This window comes from Kogia breviceps, chromosome 10, assembly GCF_026419965.1.
Source record: "Kogia breviceps isolate mKogBre1 chromosome 10, mKogBre1 haplotype 1, whole genome shotgun sequence".
Classification (NCBI taxonomy): domain Eukaryota; kingdom Metazoa; phylum Chordata; class Mammalia; order Artiodactyla; family Physeteridae; genus Kogia; species Kogia breviceps.
The window spans coordinates 89,152,342-89,176,966 of NC_081319.1; the positions used below are offsets into that span (position 1 = coordinate 89,152,342).

Consider the following 24,625-nt stretch of genomic DNA (forward strand, 5'->3'; position numbering starts at 1 on the left):
CTTCCCAGACTAGGACTCAAACCCGTGTCCCCTGCATTGGCAGGCAGATTCTTAACCACTGAGCCACCAGGGAAGCCCTGTATTCTTGTTTTATCCAGCTTTGCATTCAGTAAAAGTCAGTTTTATTTTTATTTACTTGATCATTCATTTTCTCTAGTGCAATAATTAATGGCAAAGAAATGTTTCTGGCTTACCTTTTATTCATCAGAAGAAAAAATGACTGGACTAGAATTAGTAAATACAGATTTATTTCTAACAATAGTAGTTTAGCTAGAAAAGTTACATGCTAAGTTATTCCTTCCCTGTGAAAGTTATACAAATATAACTGAATTTATTTGATGGATTCGGGTTAAGTGAATGTGATATATATATTTATAAAACACAGTTGTATTATATACATAATTTATATATTTATACACATATATATTCCATATATATGTAATGGAAAATGTACTGAGGAATAAATTTTGCACACAAATCATGCTGCGAGGTTTAAGTACCTTCTTCACAAAAATTAGAAAATAAGGTCCAGGAAATATACCTCAAAAATCAGAGATAAACAAACTTAAGAGGTGCCTCTAGGTTTATTCAAGGTATTTACTTTATGAGAAAGGTTGGAACATTTCAACTACTAATTATATATGAAAATGATCATCCTTATAATGACCAATAAAAACTTAACCCAGATACAATATTATGCTGTTAATATCTTGCATTGTCCAAGGAAATACACCCTAGTGTTATCTTAACTTTCCCTCCTTGTATTAATCAAATGTTGATGACCATGACTTAAGGCCTGAAAATATTATGGTAGAAAACCTTGGCAGAGGGAAAGCCAGATCGTACATGCATAGGGTTATTTATCATGCTGTCACTGAACCCTAGGGAAGTGTAGTTCCAGCTAATTTATTACAATGTTGTTTTCATTTTTTACTGGGCCCAGGAAAGACTTACACGGAGGCCATCGCGCTGTGATCTGCACTCCAGCAGTACTAGTGACAACGCTACTTTGCTTGCACATTTTTTATGGCACCTATTTTTTCCTGACTCTGCTCTCTTTCCCATAACATTTAAGAGCAGTCATTAAACTCAATAAAACCCAAGGGCTATGTGAGTGTGGTGAGGACAGAGAGTGGAAGGTGAGGAGGTTGAAACAAATGAATGCTGCCCCAGAACAATATGCATGTTACTTGCAAATATGACTTGTTGGAGCCTCTTATGCCTTATGTAGGGTGACTCAATAAACACGACCCTCAAATGTTTTTGCTCTCCACCAAGATGAAAGAAGAAGGCAGAAAGTGATACTGAGCTACTGGAATCGCTAACTCTTTCTTTTTCTAATATAAAAGCACATAAAAATGGAACTCAGTGTAATGAAGAGTGATGGGTTGAAAGTCATGAGGCCTAAGGAAGTGAAGAATTTGTTTTAATCATGTGCAAACATTATATATGAGACTCCCTGTTTCTTTTTCTCTTATACAGTTAGAAAGTAGCTCATTTCAAGTATTCATTTAGGATAAATCCTCCTCAAAGAAATGATAAACCAGGAATCGGTTAAGTTGTTGATATTTCCTGAGAATGTGTAATACATATATATATATATATATATATATATATATATAAAGACAACAACATCAAAGAGAAATGCATACTGAATATTGAGCTCAGTTGCACAAAGAAAGCAAAACATGAAAATGTCTTTTATCCCTGAAGTGAGGTATACATGTTATGTCAGTGCTTTCTCACTTTACTACCCATATACTGATACAGACTTTAGCCAAAGGAGTGAGCATTTGCATGGGAGAGTGATGTTTTGGTTATCAAACACTCATCGTCTAAGAACTTGAAAAAATATTAATAATACATGTGCGAATATAAGATATATTTATACATTTAGAAGTTGCTTTCACATCTGCTATTCTATTTAATCTGTCCAGCAATGCCTTGAAACATAAGAAGGTGGCTTATCTTTTAACAGCTAAAGTAACTGAGAACAGAAAAGTTAAATGACCACTTGAAGTTACTACTCAATTTTCTACACTCACAAATAGAACCCAGGTCTAAGATTACTAAATTGTGTATTGTACAGATATTGTAATAGGAAATTGGATCTGTGCAGACCTTAGTTTCTCTTTTAATATTTCTAAATCAAGTACGTTAGCAGAGACAGAGACCTAAGATGGGGACTCCTAGGAAAAAGCAGAATTCCACCTTGCTAGGGTTATGCTGTCTAATATGGTAACGTGTGGCCACATGTGCCTCTTGAGCACTTAAAATGTGGTTAAGCTAAATTGAGATGTGTTGTAAGGGTAAAATGCACATTAAATATTACAGACCTAGTACAAAAAATGTAAATTATCTTTTAAATAATTTTACACTTAATACATGTAGAAATGATTTATGCTAGAGATATTAACTTAAATAAAACATATTACTAGATTTAATTTTGTTTTGTTTGAACTTTTTAATATGAATATTTGAAAATATAAATTTATATCTGTGGCTCAAAATATATTTACATTGTATAAACACTGATGCAGATGATACCCAAATATTTGGAATTAAAGCAAAATTACTTCTAAATAATTTATGGTCAAGAACAGACATCACAAGAGATATTCAAAATGATTTCAAATGGAATGAATATGAGAATACAACATATCAAAAATTGTAGAATGATAATAAAACAATGCTTTGAAGGAAATTTATAGCTATAAGTATATTTACTAGCAAAGAGGACAAATGTAAAAACAACTATCTCAGTTTCTACTTTAAGAAGTGAAAAACGATACCAATTTTAGGAGGAGACAGAAAAACTTCCCAGCTCATTTTTATGAGGTTTGTGTAACTGTGAAACAAAGCCTGATAATGACAATTCAGGCAAAGAAAAGTATTTCAGGCTTTCAGATCAGAAAGTCTCATGATACAGATGCAAAATTCTATAAGAAATAACAGCAAATCAAATCCCCCAATACGGAAAAAAAAGCATAATGTATCATTCCCAGGGGGGTTTACATCAGAAGTGTATGGTTTGTTTAACATTATAAAAATAAATTGATGTAATTCACCATATGAACAGAAGAGAAAAACCCTATGATTATCTCAACTGATGCTTTAAGAAGCCCTTGATAAAATCCAACACCCATTTATACTAAAACCTCTCAGCAAATTACAGAATTAGGTAAAATTCCTTAATAGAAAGGACATTTATGAAAAACCTACAGCTAACTTTATAATAGTGAAATATCGGAAGTGTTTTCCCAAATTTGGTAAAAAGAGTGGATGTTTGCTCTTAGGCTTAAATAATGGAGAGAAATACTATATCCAAGGATCTGTAGACTCAATATTTTCAATATATCCCTTCTCACATTTCTTTACAGAAACATTGTAATCCCAATCAAAATTTCAGTGTGATTTTGGTAGAAATTGACAAGCTGATTCTAAAATCTACATCAAAATGTAAACAACCTAGAATAACTACAATTGTTGAAGGAAGGACAAACTTGAGGGCTTTTCATACCTGATTTCAAAACTTATTGCAGGGCTTCCCTGGTGGCACAGTGGCTGAGAGTCCGCCTGCTGATGCAGGGGACACGGGTTCATGCCTCGGTCCAGGAAGATCCCACATGCTACAGAGTGGCTGGGCCCGTGAGCCATGGCTGCTGAGGCTGCGCATCCGGAACCTGTGCTCCACAATGGGAGAGGCCACAACAGTGAGAGGCCCACGTACCACAAAAAAAACAAAACAAAACAAAACAAAACAAAAAACCTTACTGCACTGCTGCAGTCACGTGAGAGTGGGACAATGGAATCAGCATAGACAAAGAGATCAATGTAACAGACCTACAGACCACGGAGAGACCTACAGAACTAAATTATGGCCATAGCACCAATTCAATTTAGTGGGAAATCTTTTAATAAACAGTAGTGGGACAACTAGATATTTTTATGAAAGACAAGAACTATGAAGTGTGTATCACTTCATACACTAATTCAAGGAGAATCATAAACCTAACCATCAAAGCTGGAATAATAAAGCTCCTAGAAGGAAACATAGGAGAATATCCTCACAATATTGCAGTAAGTAAATTTTTTTAAAGATGTGAAAAGTACAAAAATGAAAAGGACATGAAAGGAAAATCTATCAATTAGACTTCATCAAAATCAAAATTCTCTGCTCACCAAAAGAGACTACAGATGAGGAAAAACAGTGTGTGTGTGTGTGTTTGCATGTGTATTTGTGTGTGTGTGTATCCAGAAAATATAGAACACTCCTACAGATCAATAATGAGGAAACAAGTGACTTGTGGTAGGCAGAATAATGAGTCCCCCAAAAGATACCCACTTCCTAATTTCTGGAACCTGTATGTTACTTTGCATGGCAAAATGAATGTGTGATAAAAATTAAGGATTTTGAGAGGAGGAGATTATTCTGGATTATCTGGGGTGGCTCAATCTCATCACAAGTGTTCTTAAAATCAGAGAATCTTTTCAGTACTGAGTTCAGAGAGAAAGGGAGATGTGACTTCAAAGAATGGTCAGAGGGACACAACATTCCTGGCTTTGAAGATGGAGGAAGGACCATAAGATAGGGAATATGAGCAGCCTCTAGAAGCTGGAACAGCAAAGAAAGGGATTCTCCCCTAGAGCCTCCAGAAGGGAACAAAACTCTGCAATACTTTGATTTTAGCCCAATGAGACCTGTGTCAGATTTCTAACCTACAGAGTTTAGAAAGGTAATAATTTGCATTGTTTTAAGTCACTAAGTTTTATGGTATTGATAATTCGTTATAGCAGCAATAGAAAACTAATACACAAGTCAATTAAAAATGGGCAAAGACTTGAACAGATATGACACAAAAGATAAAGGAATAGCCATTTAACACCTACAAAGGTGTTTGACTTTGTTATTCTTTAGGGAAATGCAAACTAATCCCAGAAGGATATACCATTCTAAGCCTACTAGAATGAGTATTGTTACAAAATGAAACAAAACAGATAATACACAACATTGATGCCATGAATTAAATATTTGTGTTCCACCAAAATGTGTATGTAGAAGCCCTGATCCCTAATGTGATGATATTTGGTGGTGGAGCCCCTTGGGAGGTAATTAGGTCATGAGGGTGGAGCCCTCATGAACTAGATTAGTGCCCTTATAAGAACAGACAGGGAAGATACATGTCAAGATACAGCAAGAAGGCATCAGTCTGCAAACCAGGAAGAGAGCTCTCACCAAACACTAAATGCTGGCCCCTTGATTTTGGACTTCCTAGCCTCCAGAACTGTGAGAAGTAAATGTTTGTTGTTTAATCCACTCAGTCTATGGTATTTTCCATAGCAGCCTACAGTTAGATAATTGGCAAGAATGTGGAACAACTAGTAGGACTATAAAATGGCATCATCACATGTAAAACTCCTCAAATGTCCACAAAAAGGCTTGTACAAAGATTTGCATAGCAACCTTATTCATTGATTCCTAAAAAGTGGAAAATGCAATGCCATCAATGAGGGAATATATAAATAAATTATGGAAGAAGAACCACAGTTCTGCAGCCTGTGGAAGGAAAAACACATACATAGAAAGACAGACAAAATGAAAAGGCAGAGGATTTTTTACCAGATGAAGGAACAAGATAAAACCCCAGAAAAAAAACTAAATGAAGTGGAGATAGGCACCCTTCCAGAAAAGGAATTCAGAATAATGATAGTGAAGATGATCCAGGACCTTGGAAAAAGAATGGAGGCAAAGATCAAGAAGATGCAAGAAATGTTTAACAAAGACCTAGAAGAATTAAAGAACAAACACCTAGAAGAATTAAAGAACAAACAAACAGAGATGAATAATACAATAACTGAAATGAAAATACACTAGAAGGAATCAAAAGCAGAATAACTGAGTCAGAAGAATGGATAAGTGACCTGGAAGACAGATGGTGGAATTCACTGATGCAGAACAGAATAAAGAAAACAGAATGAAAAGAAATGAAGACAGCCTAAGAGACCTCTGGGACAACATTAAATGCAACAACATTCACATTATAGGGGTCCCAGAAGGAGAAGAGAGAGAGAAAGGACCCAAGAAAATATTTGAAGAGATTATAATCAAAAACTTCCCTAACATGGGAAAGGAAAGGGCCACCCAAGTCCAGGAAGCGCAGAGAGTCCCAGGCAGGATAAACCCAAGGAGAAACACACCGAGACACATAGTAATCAAATTGACAAAAATTAATGGCAAAGAAAAATTATTGACAGCAACAGGGAAAAATGACAAGTAACGTATAAGGGAACTCCCATAAGGTTAACAGCTGATTTCTCAACAGAAACTCTACAAGCCAGAAGGGAGTGGCACAATATATTTAAAGGGATGAAAGGCAAGAACTACAACCAAGATTACACTAACCAGCAAGGATCTCATTCGGATTCGATGGAGAAATCAAAAGCTTTACAGACAAGCACAAGCTAAGAAAATTCAGCACCACCAAACCAGCTCTACAACAAATGCTAAAGGAACTTCTCTAAGTGGGAAACATAGGAAAAGAAAGGACCTACAAAAACAAACCCATAACAATTAAGAAAATGTTAATAGGGACATACATATCAATAATTACCTTAACTGTGAATGGATTAAATGCTCCAACCAAAGGACACAGGCTTGCTGAATGGATACAAAAACAAGACCCATATATATGCTGTCTACAAGAGACCCACTTGAGACCTAAGGACATATACAGACTGAAAGTGAGGGGATGGAAAAAGATAGTCCATGAAAATGGAAATCAAAAGAAAGCTGGAGTAGCAATACTCATATCAGACAAAATAAACTTTAAAATAAAGAATGTTACAAGAGACAAGGAAGATTACTACATAATGATCAAGAGATCAATCCAAGAAGAAGATATAACAATTATAAATATGTATGCACCCAACCTAGGAACACCTCAATACATAAGGCAACTGCTAACAGTTATAAAAGACGAAATTGACAATAACACAATAATAGTGGAGGATTTTAACACCTCACTTGTGCCAATGGACAGATCATCCAGACAGAAAATTTATAAGGAAACACAAGCTTTAAATGACACAATAGACCAGATAGATTTAATTGCTATTTGGAGGACATTCCATCCCAAAACAGCAGATTACACTTTCTTCTCAAGTGCACATGGAACATTCTCCAGGATAGATCACATCTTGAGTCACAAATCAAGCCTTGGTAAATTTAAGAAAATTGAAATCATATCAAGCATCTTTTCTGACCACAACGTTATGAGATTAGAAATCAATTACAGGGAAAAAAATGTAAAGAACCCAAACACATGGAAGCTAAAAAATACATTACTAAATAACAAAGACATCACTGAAGAAATCAAAGAGGAAATCAAAAAATACCTAGAGACAAATTACAAAGAAAACACAAAATCCAAAACCTATGTGATGCAGCAAAAGTAGTTTTAAGAGGGAAGTTTATAGCAATACAATCCTACCTCAAGAAACAAGAAAAATCTCAAAGAATCTAACCTTACACCTAAAGGAACAAGAAAAAGAAGAAAAAACAAAACCCAAAGTTAGTAGAAGGAAAGAAATCATAAAGATCAGAGCAGAAATAAATGAAATAGAAACAAAGAAAACAATACCCAAATCAATAAAACTAAAGGTTGTTTTTTGAGAAGATAAACAAAATTGATAAACCTTTAGCCAGACTCATCAAGAAAAAAAAGGGAGAAGACTCAAATCAATAGAATTAGAAATGAAAAAGGAGAAGTAACAATGGACACTGCAGAAATACAAAAGATTATTAGAGATTACTACAAGCAACTCTATGCCAATAAAATGGACAACCTGGAAGGAATGGACAAATTCTTAGAAAGGTATAACCTTCCAGGACTGAACCAGGAAAAAATAGAAAACATGAACAGACCAATCACAAGTAATGAAATTGAAACTGTGATTAAAAATCTTCCAACAAACAAAAGTCCAGGACCAGATGGCTTCATAGGTCAATTCTATCAAACATTTAGAGAAGAGCTAACACCCATCCTTCTCAAACTCTTCCAAAAATTTGCAGAGGAAGGAACACTCCCAAACACATTCTATGAGGCCACCATACACCAAAACCAGACAAAGATACTAAAAAAAAAGAAAATTACAGACCAATATCACTGATGAATATAGATGCAGAAATCCTCAACAAAATACTAGCAAACAGAATCCAACAACACATTAACAGAATTACACACCATGATCAAGTGGGATTTATCCCAGGGATGCAAGGATTCTTCAATATACACAAATCAATCAATGTGATACACCATATTAACAAATTGAAGAATAAAAACCATATGATCAACTCAATAGATGCAGAAAAAGCTTTTGACAAAATTTAACACCCATTTATGATAAAAATTCACCAGAAAATGGGCATAGAGGGAACCTATATCAATGTAATAAAGGCTATATATGAGAAACCCACAGGAAACATCACTCTCAATGGTGAAAAACTGAAAGCATTTCCTCTAAGATCAGAAACAAGACAAGGATATCCACTCTCGCCACTATTATTCAACATAGTTTTGGAAGTCCTAGCCATGGCAATCAGAGAAGAACAAGAAATAAAAGGAATACAAATTGGAAAAGAAGAAGTAAAACTGTCACTGTTTGCAGATGACATGATACTATACATAGAGAATCCTAAAGATGACACCAGAAAACTACTAGAGCTAATCAATAAGTTTGGTAAAGTTGCAGGACACAAAATTAATACACAAAAATCTCTTGCATTCCTATACACTAAGAATGAAAGATCAAAAAGAGAATTAAGGAATGATCCCATTCACCGTCGCAAGAAAAAGAATAAAATACCAAGGAATAAACTTATCTCAGGAGGTAAAAGACCTGTACTCAGAAACTATAAGACACTGATGAAAGAAATCAAAGATTACACAAACAGATAGAGAGATATACCATGTTCTTGGATTGGGAGAATTAATATTGTGAAAATGACTATACTACCCAAAGCAATCTACAGATTCACTACAATCCCTATCAAATTACCAGTGGCATTTTTTACAGAACTAGAACAAAAAATCTTAAAATTTGTATGGAGAACCAAAAGACCCTGAATAGCCAAAGCAATCTTGAGAAAGAAAAACAGATCTGGAGGAATCACACTCCCTGACTTCAGACTATACTACAATGCCACAGTAATCAAGACAGTATAGTACTGGCACAGAAACAGAAATATAGATCAATGGAAGAGAATAGAAAGCCCAGAGATAAACCCATGCACCTATGGTCAACTAATCTATGACAAAGGAGGCAAGGATATACAATGGAGAAAAGACAGTCTCTTCAATAAGTGGTGCTGGGAAAACTGGACAGCTACATGTAAAAGAATGAAATTACAACACTCTCTAACACCATACACAAAAATAAACTCAAAATGGATTAGAAACCTAAATGTAAGACCAGACAGTATAAAACTCTTAGAGGAAAACATAGGAAGAACACTCTTTGGCCCAAATCACAGCAAGATTTTTTTTGGTCCACCTCCTAGAGTAATGGAAACAAAAACAAAAATAAACAAATGGGACCTAATGAAACTTAAAAACTTTTGTAAAGCAAATGAAACTACAAACAAAACGAAAAGACAACCCTCAGAATGAGAGAAAATATTTGCAAATGAATCAACGGACAAAGGATTAATCTCCAAAATATATAAACAGCTCATGCAGCTCAATATTAAAGAAACAAACAACCCAATCAAAAAATGGGCAGAAGACCTCAATAGACATTTCTCCAAAGAAGGCATACAGATGGCCAAGAAGCACATGAAAAGCTGCTCAGCATCACTGGTTATTAGAGAATGCAAATCAAAACTACAATGAGGTATCACCTCACACCAGTTAGAATGGGCATCATCAGAAAATGTACAAACAACAAATGCTGGAGAGGGTGTGGAGAAAAGGGAACCCTCTTGCACTGTTGGTGGGAATGTAAATTGATACAGCCACTATGGAGAACAGTATGGAGGTTCCTTAAAAAACTAAAAATAGAACTACCATATGATCCAGCAATCCCACTACTGGGCATATACCCAGAGAAAGCCATAATTCAAAATGACACATGCACCTCAATGTTCATTGCAGCACTATTTACAATAGCCAGGTCATGGAAGCAACTTAAATGCCCATCGACAGATGAATGAATAAAGCAGAAATGGTACATATATATAATGGACTATTACTCAGCCATAAAAAGGAACAAAATTGGGTCATTTGTAGAGATGTGGATGGATCTAGAGACTGTCATACAGAGTGAAGTAAGTCAGAAAGAGAAAAACAAATATCGTATATTAACGCATATATGTGGAACCTAGAAAAATGTTACAGATGAACTGGTTTGCAGGGCAGAAATAGAGACACAGATGTAGAGAACAAACATATGGACACAAAGGGGGGAAAGTGGTATGGGGGTGGTGGTGGGATGAATTGGGAGATTGGGATTGACATACATACACTAATATGTATAAAATAAATAACTAATAAGAATCTGTTGTATAAACAATAAATTTAAAAAAATTCAAAATTCAAAAAAAATATGGAAAAACAAATTGTGGCATATTCCAACAAAAAATATATTACCCAACCATAAAAAGAAATGTACAACTTATGCACATAAAAACAGGGATGAACTTCAAAAACATGTTGAGTGAAAAATGTCATACATTGGATTATATATTTTTATTACATTTATATTGTTATAAAGCAGACTAACAAATTTAAGTTAATCTCTCAATATTATGTGATAGAAATCATAAAGTGTTTGCCTTGCGTTTGAGAGAACTGATGAGAAAGAGACTTGAGGAGATTTTCTAGGGTGATGGTAACAATCATTTCTTGTTTAGAATGATGATTTCACTTGTATATAAAACAGTCAACACTCCTTGAACTGAAAAGTTAAGGTCTGTGCATTTCATTTTATATCAATTACACTTTAATACTCTAGTCTTGCACGGGGATGTTTGGACCGTGTAAACATTGCCTCCGTCCTCTGCTGCTTCCCTCTCACTCCCTGCCCTGTGGCTCCTCGGATATAAAGGGGGCGGGACACTGGTGGGACTTGCTCTGCTCTCAGCATGTGCAACCCAGGAGTGATTGCCGTTTGCATCATTGTCCACAGAGGGATGGACTTTCATTCTCCAGGCATAGAGATGAGAGATCTGGTCTGTTAGAGTCCTCAGAAGCTTCTGTTGGGATTGGGTGACTAACGCAGAAACTCACCCGTGTGTTCTTTTTTCCTGCTAGCTCTTTTACTTCCCTCTCTGCATCCTTGCTTCCTTGCAACACACTCCCAAATAAACTAACTGCATACAAGAATTTGACTCCTGCTCTGCTTGGGGAAAAGCCAGGCTAAGATGTCATTCTATTAAATGTATCTCTTATTCCCTGGTTATATATATATATATATATATATGTTATATATAATTACATATATTATATATAATAATTATATAATTATAATTATATAATTATAATAATTATATATAATATATAAATATATATTAAAAAATATATTTTTTCTTAATACTGATTCTTTCTTTAGCTATAGTACTTTCAATAGAGTGATTGCCCTCATAGTATAACATTTATGTAGACTAACTTGATTAAAACATTTTATGTCTTTCAACATATATAATATTAACAGTTATAATCACTAACAGTTTTTTAAAGGTCAGATTTAATTCAGCATGCTTTATATTTGAGCTTGTTAGAGTAACAGCAGAAATATTTGTTCTGTCCAATGGCATCCCTTTGATACTGGCAAATATCTCATAAGTCACATTATTTTGTTCAGGTCCTGATTCGTTATTATATATACCTTGAGTAGTCCTTTCGTATTTACATATTAAAGTCAATAATACAGTTTACATCTTCAGATTCCTTAGCTATAATATCTACCAATTTCAAATGCAAGAGTTTTAAAGTTAAAAGCTTCATGGCTAAAATTTACAAGAACACATTCAAATAATATTTAATTCCTTCAGGCCAGGCAGGTATGATGTCAATTTTGTGAAGTAGCTCAGTGTGTTTTCAGTTTTGTCTCTTTATGAACATTTATTTCCCTGAAGATGTCACTTCCCCAATGAGAACAATTCCCATTCAGCTGGGCTTTGTATTTCCTCACTGCTGTGTATTCGAAAGAAGAAAGGTTTTGGAGTCTAAGAAAGAGAAATTGGTTCTCTGCCCCACCACCTCCCAGATATGCATCCGTTGAGTACATCTCAACTATTTTGCACTTTAGTTTCCTCATTGGGGCAGATTGAATTTCCCCCAAGTGTCACAGCAATATTTCTGTTCTCTCATGCTCTTCCAGAACTTTGCTACTCCTTACGAAGAGGTGAAGCCTCCTTTCCCCCTCCCCTTCACCTGCTTGAACCCAGGCAGGCTTCCGACTTTTCCATTAAATAGAGCATGTTACAAATACAATACATGACTTGCACAGCTAGATTAGAAAGGGCAATATGACTTCCTCTTGGCTCTCTCTGTTTCTCTTGGAATGTTTGCCCTTGAAATCCAGCCACTATCCTGATAGGAAGCCCAGACTAGTTCACTTAGAGAGGTCAAATGGAGAGGCCCACAGGGACAGGAACCCAGGCTCCTGGCCCACAGTCAACATTAACAGCCAGACACTGAGTGAATGAGCCTTCAGATGATTTGATGGGTTTTTTTTTTTTTTTTTTTTTTTTGGCTGTGCTCTGCGTTTTGCGGGATCTTAGTTCTCTGACCAGGGATTGAAACTAGGTCACCACAGTGAAAGTGCCCAAGTCTTAACCACTGGACCCCACCAGGGAATTTGCAAGCCTTCCGATGATTCTAATTCCAGTCTTGGGTCTTCCACTGAGGCACACATAATGGAGCAGAGGAGGTTATCTCTGCTGTACCTTGTCTGAACTCCCGAACCACACAATCCATGAGCATAAGAAATGGTTACTTTATGACATTAAGCTTGGGGATAGTTTGTTATGCAGCCACCGTAACTGGAAGAGATTTTGGAGCATGGAAGTACCAAGGGGTCTTGCCGTTACAAAACCTAAAAGTATGGCCATGGTTGAGAGCCAAGTGGCATCCCGAAGTTGGGAGGACCTTGGAGAGTCTGCCCTGTCTCTTCGTACTCACAGCCCAGATTAATAACCAAGAACTCACAAGAGTCCTGGTTGTGATCATGTCTTGAAGTGCTTCCTGACTCGATGGTAGACCAGAAGATGGAAGTTTGGATGTTATGTAATGGTTACTGGGAAAATAGCATTCTCATTGACAGCACTAGTGCTAAGATCCCACTTTAATGTACTTCCCATTCTGCTGCTCCCTGACTTGTCTACTTTTGGTACTGAGTTACAGTCCCAACAAAGACAAGAGAAATGATATTAATGCTCTAAACTAATCCTTATTTTGGAAAAAAATGAACATGATCTTTCGGATGCTTTCACAAATGAAAAGAGATCTCTCCCCATATGTGATGCTATCACATTCCCAATAAACATTTTCAACTCTTTGAAGTCCCTTTTGTTCACTTATCCTTTAAACACATCTACTTCAATCCCAGAGTTTATAGTAAGAAAATAGCTGACAGGGATATAATATAATTTATTAGTTTTACCACTTTCTGCAGCTTTCAATATTTCATTTTTCTTTCTATCTAGGTAGTAACTCATCCTGACTGTTCCATCTTTGCAAGTTGAAGAAGCAATGGATGCAAAATTCCCAGACTCTCGGTTCCTGGATCCTCGCCTGGTGAAAAGGTTAGCTGAAAAGGACATTATTATGATGCTAGCAATAACTCAAGCTTGTGAGCACTGTCTCCTTTTTTATGGCCCTCTTTTGTTTTGATTTCTTCCATCCTTTTCCCTGTCCTTGAAGTAAAAACGCAATTGCCAAACTGAGTACAGGTAAAGATAACATGGTTCAAGGAGCACCCCAAATGATGCCTCCTGTCTTCCAAATAAACCCAACAACAATAGCCCAGAGAGATTTATCATTGCACTTGGTAAAAACCCCTTTGGATTATTTACTTATTTATTTATATTATGGCTACCCCACCCCCTCACCCTCTTCTTTACACTTTGCGGCTGCTGGTTCCTGTTTATCATTTATTTAGGGGGTACATTTTCATCCATTCAAGAAAAGTGACACCACATCTGTTTCAAGTGACAGCTTCCAAATAGGCTAGTCTACCCTGATTAAATGCATAAGGAGTTTCTTTTCTTTTTCCTTAAAAAAATAATTATTCATATAGACTAGTGGGGAGGTGGACCTTGGAACATATTAATCTTTTACTTGTCACAGTTAAAATTTAGTTAATGTTCAAAGCCTTATTGATTGGGGAGATTCTATATTTCTGAAACCTTTGCTTAATTGTCTGAAAAGTGAGAGTTACATTTACCAAAGCAATAATTCAGTAAGCAAAGGTCACAATGAGCTATTTGGTGGATTATAATCTTACCCTTAAATAAAACATAAACAGATCATTGGTCAAGCTGTGACCAATAATGTGTGAATAAGTCAAGTGAATATTAAAAATTAACAGTGTTCAGATTTTGGCAAATATGTATTCTCATTCAAGCAGACTTGAAGAGCATAGTAGTAAAAATAGAGACCACGGTAGCAATAATTGCTTATGCCTTTAAAAACTAAAATATAAGGACTTCCTCCTCATATGGAATTATATTAATTAGTTAACAATGCTGAGAAAATAGGATTAAAAGACAGTTTTACCTCTGTGCATTTAAAGGTTAAACTTTTGTTTAAAAAATCAAAATTAAAAAATTGCAAATATCAGCTGGGGAATGGGTACATCTTTCATGATGTCAGATGGTTCTACCTGGTTAGTCTCCTCTGTATCAGGAACAATAGTAATTTGGACAAAGGCAACACTTTAGGGCCATCGGCCTTCTTGTCTCTCCTTCACGCCTGAGGAGAATTGTGTAATCTGCATCACTGGATATATCAGTGACATTGTTTTTTTGAATTGTTTGCATTTGTTTTTCCACCTTTAATAATTGGCTGTTATAACAGACAGTCCAAGATGTGCATCTCAAGCCACTATCTGAAATGTCTAAAGATTCTTAGAGTCATATTCAATTTAAAGACCTGTTTTCAAAAATGAGAAGAGAAGGAGAAAATGAAATTGGAATCAATGACAGTGGTCTTGCTTACACAGCTCCCATCCTGGTGCTGTGTGTGGGGCAGGGTGTACTAAAATGCCCTTGGCAGCCCAGATCTCTGCACAGGCCCTGGTGGTGCTGCAAAATTGGGTGAGAGAAAGAGAATTTCTGGTTCACACTTAGGCTTGGCTGGTATCTCCCAAACATGATCCTGTGGTAGCGTAGCTGAGCCCTCTGTTTGTACCAGCTTCAGACACACCCTGTTATCAAGTCTTCTCCATGAAATTCCAGAACCTGTTAGAAAACCCAGATGGCTCTGCTCTCCTCACAGTGAGTTCTTCTCTGGGACCATTATTGTTCTTTCCTGCCCCCAGATTTCAGTCATGGCCACCCCAACCCAGTCACCAAATCTCAGAGTCAGTTTTACAGCTTCCTTCCCAGAAGGTCCCCAAAGCCAAAGAAAAACTACCTTGTGCCTGCTGAGAGGTATGCCACCTAAGGACAATTAGGAATGGTGACATTGGCTAAGCTACAGAAAAGTGACGCCTTACAGATTTACATTAATTTAAAAAGATCATTCAGCAGGTTTAGAATGAGTCAAAAAAAAATTGCACACAAATGACCTTTTATCTATGATGCTAAACGGAGAAGCTCTGGCAGGATTTTGAAAGCTCACCTTACCAGGAGACCTATTTTATTGGCCTAGTAAAGTTTTTGTTACATTATTTCATTTTACTGTCAAGAGCCCAAGTATGTGATATAGATAGATGTTCCTCTTCTAATAGACTCCAACCTCACAAATTAAAAAAAATATATATGAGATAGCGTATACAACTACAAATATAGTAAATACAGTGTGAACCAAGTATAAAAGTAAGTAATTAGAAAAAAAAAATGGAAAAAAGTACATTAAATGTTAGTAGCAACCACTTAGATGTGAGATAATGCATTAATCCTCTTTATTATTATTCTCAGAAATGAATGTTTTATTTTTAAATTAGAAAAATAATAATTTGGAAATCAACGCACAGAAGTATAATTGTGGTTTTTCTTTATTGTGGTGTTTTTGAAAGCAGAAGTAATATAAATCTCAAAAATAAGAAATTGCATGGTCTAAAATATAGAACTATAAGGTTTGTTACATTGCTCCCTGGTGTTACTTTTTTAGGAGCCTATCTCTGCAAATAGAAGAAAATTTTTATTTTAATGAGAAAAAAAGGTAGTTGCCCTTCACTTAGTTCTTCTCAAATATTCTTAGCTTGTATTTACCCTCAGATATGAATATGTCACCCATTAATTTATGTCAAACTTCTTAAATTTATATTTTCAGCCTATAAGTCTTTAGATGGAAATGTGTTCTCAGTTTTTTATTTGCAACTATGTGAAATTTTACAGACCCTAAAATTACCTCCTTTGCCATGTTGCAAATGTTTTTAGTATTCTTGACTTTGGTACCCTCCATAATGTTTTGTGTTGCTCTTATAACGTCACTTTGTCTTTGACTTTCCAAAATCGTAGGTGTCACTTTCATTTTTCAGTGTAATTTCCTATTGCTCAAATTCCTTCATAATTTTACTTGCTTTCTCTAAGACTGTTAAACCTCCCTAGTAGGAGTGCTGACCAGACCTGTGTAAGAAGTGTTTTTCCACTGTGTCTCTCATTTTTTCAAATTTGGGTAAGAGAGTGCATCTGGTATTATTTCTTTTTTTTTTTTTTTTTTTTGTGGTACGCGGGCCTCTCACTGTTGTGGCCTCTCCCGTTGCGGAGCACAGGCTCCGGACGCACAGGCTCAGCGGCCATGGCTCACGGGCCCAGCCGCTCCGCGGCATGTGGGATCTTCCCGGACCGGGGCACGAACCCGTATCCCCTGCATCGGCAGGCGGACTCTCAACCACTGCGCCACCAGGGAAGCCCTCTGGTATTATTTCTAATGCCTCTCTTAAAAATGCCTCAGTGAAAAAATTCAAGTTGATTGTTTCCCAGACGTTTCCTTTCCTATGAGAATCTACAAACCAAAGTGGCGGCCCATAATGCATTGCCTCGGTAGGTAGGCGGGTGGGGTGATCCAGGGCAGCTGCAGTGGCTCTGGCAGCCGGGGACTGAGTGCAGGTAATAGAGGCACCATTGTTCCTCAGAGCCTCTTCAAGTGTCTTCTGTCATTCCCTTGGCGTTGTCAGTCCATTTGCAGAGTGACATTGGTGTTAGAGCATGGCATTTAATTAAAAAAATGATCCTATATAGAAGATTCATCTTCATGGACAAGATTAGAGAATACAAATCCAAGCAATAGGCATCTGGAGGATCTGTTGACATTGGCCTGGAGTATCAGCCAGAGGTGGAGAGGGAGCTTTTTTAAGCTTAAGCAAGTGTACAGTAAGGGAGACATGCCTGCATTTCCTAACTTTGTATTTGAAGAAGACCCCAATTTTGAAATCGTGGAAAAACCTCAGTATTGAAGATATAATGTAGTTAATCTGGTAATTTGTCCAAGACAAGTTGTACAACTAATCAGAAGTATCAACTTAAATATACATTTCACAACTGTCAAATGCTCTTTTAATTCTGATTCCAAATAGATTACTGGGTCACACTGGGTGTAACAAAAAAAGTGAAAGAAAATAAAAGATTTATAGATGGGTTTTGATATCATAATTCTGCTTTCCAAATGCCCCCTTCTGCTTTCATTTGCTATCCAATTAAATAAACAATCCGGACAGGGCTTGAGAAAGTCAGAGAGATAGAAAAACAATCCAGGTAATTTCTGAGCAATTTCAAAATGTTAACAGTATTTTCCCATTGATAAACTGGTATTTTGCAGATGCTTAATTTCTAATTAGCACTGGTCCATAAACAATGTAGCTCTGGTCCCCAAAGCTTTACCCAACCTATCGTTTATATGCCAACAAACAACTAAATGTGTCTAAATGTGTTTGTTGGCCTCGGTATTTTAGATGATCCTGGAGTGGATAATTTTATGGAGAGATTTAGATTAAGAACTTCATATTTAATCATTTTATTTGGCATATATATATATGTATATATATACAGTTGGTGCTGAACTGTAGCAAATGAATTAACTTTGTAAATTGAATTATCTTTTGATAAAGATAATCAGTTGATGCTAAATTCATTGGGTAAATGATGTTAGGATACTGCATATTCATTGGGTTTAAAAATATCACTCACAATTTTTTATGGAGATTTTTTTCTTTATTGAAAAACTTAAGACTTGGGTACATCAAATAAAACCAAGTTCTGGAGGATTTATTATAAATTGAATGGATACCTTTACAATGGACAGATCTTGTAGTGCCACCTTAACCAAGTGATCAAATTTATCTTCACCAATCGGGAAATAAAACTTAAGTGTCATGTGATGTAAGGCAATACAAACAAACAAAAAATACACAGCATACCCTATATGGTGTTTTCGTAAAAAAAAAAAGTTAGTATAAATGTAGTCAGTCATGAGAAAACAGTCAAAGAGAGCCAGACTATGGGAAAATCTGCATGAAAGTTGGCCTGAAGTCTTCAAAAAAGTCATGTCATGTCTCAACACTGTGGAATAACATAGATATAGTTAAATTAATTTTAATGGTGTTTTCTTTGTATTGTGGGTTTGTAGGAAAATGTTCTTATTCTCAAGAAATGCATAATAAAGTATTTAGAGGTGAATTGTCATCATGTCTGCAAATTACTTCCAAATGGTTGACCTCCACCATTAACAACAAAAGTATTAAAACATACAGATAGAAGGAGAGCAATAATGGCAAAATATTTGTTGTTAGTGAAAATAGTGAAGGGCAGATGAATGTTCATTGTGCTGTATTTCAACTTTGCATTTAGTAGATGCTGAGTGATATCTCCTACCCATAGCTGAAAGATTTGAAAACAAATGAGCTGAAGCCAGCTTAGGGACTCTTACTTCCTTTCACGGTTTCTCAGGGAGCTGTGTGTGCAATTCATTTATAGCCAGGTGTCTATTAATGGCTTCAGATTGTGTAGAGGGTAAGCACCAAATAGATATGGCAGTGAGACATCTGGGAGTGAAATTTGTAGCATATGTGACTATAAAACTATGAATATAAATGCACATGGGTGGATAAGAGAGAGAATATGTAGTATATATCAGTATATGATGTTTATAACTGTAGTAAATTTAGAAAGAGCTATTTATAATTAAGGACATATTGAATAGCTTTAGATCATCTATAAGAGTGTGCACATTCATACCCGTTCATGATTTCCAAAGGCAGGGGAATGATAGGAAAATCAATACCACTCTAGTTGATTATAAGAGCCTGGAAAGATTAGCTTGAACGTTTTCACAGACTAAATGACAATATAGCAAATCAAAAACGTTGAGGTCAAATAAAAGGCAGCCCTAATTCCCACACCTTTGTGAACAGTGCTGAGATCATTTCTTGGGCACGTTACAGAACCAGCAAACATGGACGCTTGCTTGCATATTTCACCTCTTTATGGCACAGGAAGCTCCTGTCCTATTTACCTCAAACCCTCTGCAAGACCAGCAAAGGAAATGGTTCTTTTATTTTCCAGTTCATTTCCTATTTCAATTTATTGTATAAGAAAAACCTTGATATTATGAAGTACCAGCACAAGAATTAAAATCAACTTGAAATTTCTTTGGATAAAGGAAGAGTGATTGCCTTGGCCATCTGTTAAATATTTTCGAATAGGTCTGGCAGATTATTGTATCTGCCCTTGTGTTTCCTTATAGCTTTATAAGCTTTAAAGGTCAATTGTGATGGTGTTTATTAAAGAAAAGGACAAGGGAACTTGCTTCACCTTTAAATCTTTCACATACTTTGCATTAAGCTATCTTCTCAAGACATATAACCCATTAAAGCAAATCTGGTTACAATTGTAGATTACAAAGCTTGTATAGTTTTTCTTCATTACAGAAGAATTTGTTTTCCTTTTAATTACTACAGGTTAAAGTGTGAGTATAATTGAAAATTGAGAAAACTATTAAGTAAGTGTATCTTGAATCTGTTTCAAACATTAACCAGCAATGATATCCTTCCTTAAGCATCAGTTAGCCAAAAAGACACTTCAGAATTTTGCAGATATTAAATATCACTCAATCAAGTCCAAAAACAAACATAGAATATGCATCCTAATGAATGTTACCTTTCAAAGTGGAAAAATGAGTCATTTTAATTTATTGAGTGCTTTGTATGTCCCAGGCTCAATACTAGATGCTTTTCTAAGTAAATTACTTCTAACCCAAAAGAAAACTCTAACATTTAGGTATATATTTCAGGTGGTTCAAAGCATTTCTGGAAATTATTTTGGGGGGGAATTAAGTTAGATACATTGGCAAAGGAGACTGAGAAACAATGCCCAGAGACATAGGCAAATGTCCAAGAGAAAGTGGCACAGTGAGAGTGAAAAACAGAGAAAGCCCTCCAGAAGTCATGAATGCCAACTGGGTCAAATGCTGCTGAGAGAGTAAGATGATCCTGGCCTAGATCCACTGGACTTACTGTCATAAGCGTCATAGGTGGCCAATTTGGAGGAATGGTGAGGGCAAGAGCCAGACTAGAGTTGCTTGAGGAGTGAAGAGACAGAGTTGGTTTCGATATTGAGAACTTCCTATCTTTCAGAACTGACAATGAAATGGACTACTTAGGAGATATTGTGTTTCCAGTCAACAGAAATGCTCAAGGTGATTTTCAGTTTTTAAGGATGTTTTAACATGGATTTAAGCTCCTGTGGGGAGGTGAAAAAGGAGATGCTATTTTAATATCTGAATTCTTTGGAGAAACGGCCACTTTATGCGAACTAGAGAAGACTTAGGGATTATGTTTATATTCCTATACATTTCCATCAGAACTTCTTGTTCTTTAAATACTAAATTAGCAGTTACAGATTAAGATTGAGATATACAGATTCTGAGAACCTCCTGTGAGATTAAACAAACTAAACTCCTGGCTAATTAGAAGGCAAAAAGAATAAGAAGTGTCTGAGAAATTATAACAGAAACATTATCCCTCAAAATTATTAGGAAAAATGAGATTTGGTTGAGAAGAGATATACTTCCAAATATAATATGGAATAATAATGCCTTTAAAGGAAATAAAAATAAGAATGAAACAGAGAAAAAGCGGAAAAAAAACTTCGGCTTGAAGAAATTAAGACATGTCAGTAAATAAATATAGTATTTGGAGTTACAAAATTAAACATATGTCTATATAATCAAAAGATGGGTTGTAACAGCCCAAGCTGTTAAGGTCATTGAATAGCAAAGGTTTTAAGGTCATTCTGGACAACAGCACATCTCACAATAGGATAGATCCTATTTGAAAACAAAATATTTGGAATCCCTTGTCCTAGGCTCCCCATAGCAAAGATAACACCTATTGCTAATAGGTATATGGTTACAAGATTAACTAAAAATATTTATGAATATCTACTATGTCCTTGACTTAATAGAGCCAGTGTTCTAATGCAGGAGATCAAAAATGCCAGATTATTAAGTAAAATGTATAGTATGCTAAAGAGTAATAAGCACCAAGAAGAAAAAAGTAAAACTAAATAAGATATGTAGTGTCAAGGGACAGGACCAACCATTCTCTCTTTATAAATAATTTCAGTGCCAAAAATGCCATGTATAGGGCTTCCCTGGTGGTGCAGTGGTTGAGAGTCCGCCTGCCGATGCAGGGGACACGGGTTCGTGTCCTGGTCCGGGAAGATCCCACATGCTGCCGAGCGGCTGGGCCCGTGAGCCATGGTCGCTGAGCCTGCGCTCCGCAACGGGAGAGACCACGGTGGTGAGAGGCCTGCGTACCGCAAAAAAAAAAAAAAAAAATGCCATGTATAAGGGCAGGTTGGACAGCTTTATCCAACAGTTGCTATTAGTCATTCTGCAAACTTCCCCAATTAGAAACACAATAAATTTCTTCAGATGTGCCCATTATGTAAGCCCAGCCTGATTTTCATTGTCAATTCCATACTTTCAACTACTTCACTACCCCCTAATATCTTCCCATATAAAGAAGTTTTGAAGCTGCTGATGAAGTGAGTGTGTATGAGAAGCCAAAATATAATGAAAATGTTGCTTGGTGAGCATATGTTTGGAACAAAGAGCTCTGAGTGTATTAAATATTAATAAACAGCCTGAGTAAATCAGGCTAACATAACCAGATATACTCATTTCACAGTAGAAATTATCTTGTCAATGACACCATAATAAGATTAATCTTGACTTAGATTTTCTGTAACTGAGATAGTCCTCAGATGGGAACTATTGTCAATTCATTTCGAGCATTTTTTCCATGCTTCCATCAGGCTGACCATCCCTGTTTTAACAGTTTCTTCATTTACAAACAAATAATAACTCTACTAAAGTTATTATGATGTCTCATTGTTCCAGGACACTTGGCTCAAACTGACTGTGCTTTGCTTTTACATTTTAATGGAGGGTAAATTGTTTTCTGTTCTCTAAGTTCTTGGGGAGCTGGATGATCTGCATGTACAGATAAAAAGTTTAAGCTGATGAGGTTTGGTCTCTCTGAGGCCTTTAGGAAGTTCTTCCTGTAATACCCAAAGAGTAATGCTGCAAGCTTCTGTCCCATAGATTTTGGAAGCCCATTCTTCTACCAAGTCCTCTCGAGAAGTGACTACTGTGAGCTCTCAAAGGCCATGATGGTGGTCAGTTGTCACTTTAGACTCCTAATCTGCAAAAGCATTTAACTTTGAACCCTTGTAGATTAATTTTTCGATATTTCTGCCACTTGGTCTGCCAGAAATTGCTTTACCCCAGGTATGGACACAACTAGTCTCTTAATTGCCCAAAGCATAGCTTCCACTAAGCTAATCTGTAAGACCACTTTAAAGGAGGCTGGGGAATAACAAAAGTAAAATATAGAAGTGACTTCAACTGTTGGGATGTGTCTTCTGGGTCTAGCTAGGGCAGGAGGCAATCCTCCTATCCACCACTTCAAGCCTTCCTCCCTCCTTTCCTGCCTGAAATGATTGATATGAGACTAGCCATTTCCCCTCAGGGGGAATTACTGCAAAACAAAGAGTTTGGAGGTGGCTTTCAAATAGAAACACATGTATATTTTCCAACATCTGCCCTATTCCGTCTGAAATTACACCACACACCTGATGCCAACTCTTCAATACATTTTGTGCTATGCTAAGTCCCATAGAGTTTCTTTTTGCAATTTTCCTCCAAGATGAGATTTTAAAAGTTCAAGTCGTCAGGATTTTACCTGCTATACTTCCCTTCTGATTCTACCACATAATTCTTCAGAACTGAGGGTATTTAAATATAAATTTCTTCAGCCTCCAGTGGTGTCACTTTCTTACAGCTGGCAGACTTCCAGGTTGCTCTGACCCTTTTTTGTTGTCAATCTAAAAGTGGTGCATGGTGTCAGTCTTCTACTAGCAAGAAGTCTGTCCCCTACCTATGACTATCTCCATCTCTCACTCTCTAAATATTTCAATCCATGGCTCTAAGAATGAAGCTTTGTTTAAGGGGAGTCAAAAGGTATGAGGAAAACCATAGACAGCTGAAATGTCCGTAGGTTCCACACACCACTATCAAAAACGCATGGGTTATATGCCTGCAAGATAGAATATAATTTAATCTTTCTTTAAAAGACAAGACAAGGAAAATATTTTAATATCATTATACTTTACTGGTGGAAACATCATGATTCCCTGAAATGTTACATAATGTTTTGTGTAAAACAGGGAAATTTACCAGAAAAGTACTATGGTAATTTGGAGGCTACATACTCATAGTTTCTTCCAATTCTAATTTGTCCTTTCCTGGTAGTCAGCAAGATCCTAATGCTTTGCTTGACTACTCAAAGCAGTGACTTCTTTTCACTAAATTAAATCAATTTCCATTTGCTCCTGGTCTAGGAAATTTTATTTTCTCTTTATTTAATTTTCAATTCATTCTTCCCAGAGCATAAATCAATGTCTTCCTTTGATTTCATGGCAGGTATTCCTATTTCTTTTGCATTATAGTAGAGTCAGGAAAAAAATCATTATATTAAGCATCATTCCAAGCTTTGAAGCTATAGTGGTGCAAAGCAATCAATATCAGGACATTTCTTACCGAAACCTTAATATACAAGTAGAAGAATACTTTAGAAGCAATAATTAGAGAACCTTGGTAGGTTTACAATTTTAGTACAATATCATAGAGAAGACATAACATAAACCAAAAAGAAAATTATTCATGTCTTAACGCTCAGAAAAACTTATGTCATAGGGACGATTTTATTAAGATTCTACTCTTCTTTTCCTGCATAATTCTACCTGCCTTGGTTTAGATTTGGAGTTGGTACTGTATTAGTTTTCTAGGGCTGCCATTACAAAGTACCAGATGGGGTGGCTTAAACAACAGAAATTTGTTTTCTCACAATTCTGGAGGCTAGAAGTCCAAAGACCAAAGTGTAACGAGGGTTGGTTTCT

At 36.1% G+C, this 24,625-nt stretch overlaps 1 long non-coding RNA gene across 2 annotated transcripts in view; it reads left to right on the plus strand.

The window, feature by feature from the left end:
* LOC136792029 (uncharacterized) overlaps positions 1-24,625 on the plus strand; it is a 527,007-nt gene that overhangs the window by 501,275 nt on the left and 1,107 nt on the right. For both annotated transcript variants that reach the window (XR_010835137.1, XR_010835138.1), the window contains exon 7: positions 13,706-13,804. This is a non-coding gene — a long non-coding RNA (uncharacterized lncRNA). The remainder of the gene's footprint in view (positions 1-13,705; positions 13,805-24,625) is intronic.